This window comes from Selaginella moellendorffii, unplaced genomic scaffold (genome assembly GCF_000143415.4).
Source record: "Selaginella moellendorffii unplaced genomic scaffold, v1.0 SELMOscaffold_12, whole genome shotgun sequence".
Lineage (NCBI taxonomy): Eukaryota > Viridiplantae > Streptophyta > Lycopodiopsida > Selaginellales > Selaginellaceae > Selaginella > Selaginella moellendorffii.
In genome coordinates this window covers 494,229-497,547 of record NW_003314273.1, presented here as the reverse complement: position 1 = coordinate 497,547, position 3,319 = coordinate 494,229, and positions in this window count along the sequence as shown.

Sequence of the window (3,319 nt, the reverse complement as noted above, 5' to 3'; positions counted from 1 at the left end):
ATGAGTAAGCGATTTGGTGGTCACTGCTGATCAAAGTGACCTTAGAAAGATGCTTTGAATGTGGAGTTGTCAGCCATATCTACCTCCAAGAGTGTCTCTACCCATGTTTCTGCTCGGCTAGTGAGCGATCGCAAGAAGTCACAAAGTTTGTGATCATCCTCGATGATGCCATTTGACATGCAATATTGCTCAAAATGAGTGACATGTGTATTGGCAAAGATGTCGCCATTGCCAGATAAGTATGTCAAGTCGGTGCCTCGCTGTAGAATGTGGATTTATGTAGGAAGAGCCATGGATGGTGGACTCTCTGACTCGATATCTGTAATGAATGATGAATCCTCCTCATCAAAAAGAGTAGTTTGATAATCGAGCTCTCGTAAAAGGTGTGAAAAATATCCCCATACCCTAGGCACTGTATGGAAGTTTGCTAGTTGCCATCTCTAACTGGAACGAGTGTGAACTAGCATAAAATGTCCACTATGTAGTAGATGCCAGGTTGTGGAAAATACAACGCACAAAGAACTTTGACTTGTGTGAGAGCAAAGTATCTAAATGGGATAACTCCAAATAAAAGAGTATCCTCATGTAGATTTTCCCAAATAAAATCACTCTCACTCTTGCAAATGCCAATTTCTCACGACAAAAGAAAAAAATATTGCAAAGAAAAGGGGGAAAATAGAAAAAATTAAACTCCAATACTCAAAATGCCTAAGAGGAAAACATTTGCATGGAAATCTCTTGACTTTGCACACAAAAATAGGTGTGGATGGACTTGTTTAAAAGTTTATACTCAAACCAAGAGAATGAAACCAAAACCATGAGTTAAAATGCCTAAAATCTCAAAAAAAAATTGATTCAAACATTAAATTCTAGACAGTAAGAAGGAAAACAAAAGAAAATGCACTCCCTAGTACAAGAAACACTCATTTTTAACATTGGTAAAAGGTAATAACATGGCCGTAATGATTTCCATGAGAATAACACCTCAAATTCCCTCAAGATTAAGTTAGAACGGACGGATTAAGTTAGTCACGAACAGCAATCTTACAAGTTTGATTGGTGGCGACGTGCAGAAATTTAGTTTTTTTCTCATACAATGGTAACAACTTTGACTGTCTGGAAGGAGGTGGGCAAGCCTTTTCCCTTTTCATCCGCTTATGACCTTCTAGACCAAGTCAAATGGCTTTATACCATATGGAACAACTGGAGGTGCGTACATATTAGCTCCTGAGTTCTTGCTCTAACGTGGTGTCGTGGTGTCTAGAAAGTCGAACACCTTCGCTATCACCATCGTTACCCCACAGTCCAGCAGGAGATTTAAGGCAAAGCGTCCTTTATCAACGTGCACGTCTTCAAAGGCTTTGGAATTCTTCTAGTCTCATGTGATTTTGCTTTTTCCCAGAACCACTGGAGGTTCTTGTTAATAGTATGACTCTCATCATTGTTTTTTCTTGTTTCGTTCTTTTTATTTCACAGGTGGAGTTGCTAAACTCCCAGTGGATTGAAGATCGTTCATTTGGTCGGGTCGGTTCAAATTTACATGCTATGTGATGGTAATGCCTCTGGAGCAAACTATGTAAGATCTTATTTTCCTGAGCTGGATTTGTTTTTCCATTTTCTAATCAAGTTACGGGGACAAACTGATCAGGAATCCTTGCAAACGTACAAGAAGATCCACGATGTTAGAGACAAGTCTACAGATTGCAAATACTCGGCCTACATGGTAAAGTTCACGAGTTTTTCGGGGGATGCCTTGCCAAGCGGCCATGCCGCCAAGCCCTAGCGTGCTCTAGGTATCATCTTGTTGCAAGTCGGATCTCGGACCTTTCAGAGATTCAAACATTATGAACATTAAATCATCGTTTTTACAGCTAAATCAAAGAAAATGATATGAAAAAAACTATCACGAGTCTGAACTATTCTGCTGCTCGATCAAACTTGTCACTGCTCTTTAGCTGCTTCCACTTTTCTTTTTGAAGCTGCTGCCCCTACTCTGCTGGGCGAACTTAAAACTTCGATTTTTCAACCTGCTGCCCCTGCTTGGTTTAAGAGCTCCACCCTCATTTACATATTCTTCTGGCGGCCTCTTATGATCTGGACCAAGTTGGCAGTCAGACTATTTTCCAAATAGAAAAGAAACATAATCTCTCAAGGTTATTTACTCACAAGTTGGCCAGAATAAGCAGCTCCTTAGCGTAGTCTCTGAGATGTTTTATTTATTTAGTCTCGAAGAGACGGCCTCCAACGATCTGGACCAAGTTGGAGCTCAGAAGATATTCCACCAGGATTTGTTGCTGATACTAAAGGAGCTACCATCACAATTTGTGTGTCGCTGCAGCTTGCTTCTTCTGTTTAACAACACGGATGAAATGAATGGAAGAGGAAAAAACGAATGACTCTACGTACCCTCAGTCCACATTTCTCGATTGTAAAGGTGGCCATTGAACCTCTGAATCGCTTTGCACCAGCTTCCACGTTCCATGAAACTCGTCCGATCTTCTGTCTTTATGACTGTTGCTTCGTCTTAGAGTTTGCTCCAGCTCTTGTAGTCTCCGCATGTCAGGGGCGAACATCAGCCGTTTTTCAGTCTTTGTGAAGCCGAACCTCTGGCTCCACTGCCACAAGCAGTTTCTTCGAGTTTGAGATCATCTTGCCATCATCATCTTCTATCATCCAAGCACCTGTAAGAGTGATCCTGGACAGCATTGAAGCTCTCGTCCTGTTTCCATCAACTAGAGAGCTTTGTCTTTGATCCGTCTTGGCATCTCATCTTCTCCTTCACCTCGCTGTTCTCACGCCAACGTTTGATGGACTCTTCTCCACTCGGCTGGCTGACTGCTCCGATCTCGGGCACCGTCTCAGCGAGCTCCGCTTGAGAAGCCCAGATCTTGACAAAATTATCTGCTATCTCCCGATTGATCAAGATATCTCCGAAACTTTGGAGTCGAGGGAGGATATCTCCTCGAAGAGGTTGATCTTCTCTTGACTTAGAAGTGTGGAGACTGGTCTCTAGCGCTTTGGAGGCTTGCTACTGCTTCCCTGCGCTGCTCGAGCTGTCAGTACTTGGCTTGCACCTCTGTTCTGTATTTGACTCTCGAGAGCTGGTTACTTCTTGAACTTCCATTCTCGTTTCTTTGACGTGCTTAGAACCTCTGGCAGTTAGAAAATGCTTCCGCCACTTCAGGCCTTGATCGTGCTGAGAAGCTTGAGCGGAAGTATGCAAAAACACAGCTTCCTGCGAAGCCAGATGCTCCTTCTTGTCGCATGTAGCGTCCATCTGATCCGTCAAACCTCTGCTCTCACATCGGTTCTCCTCGGC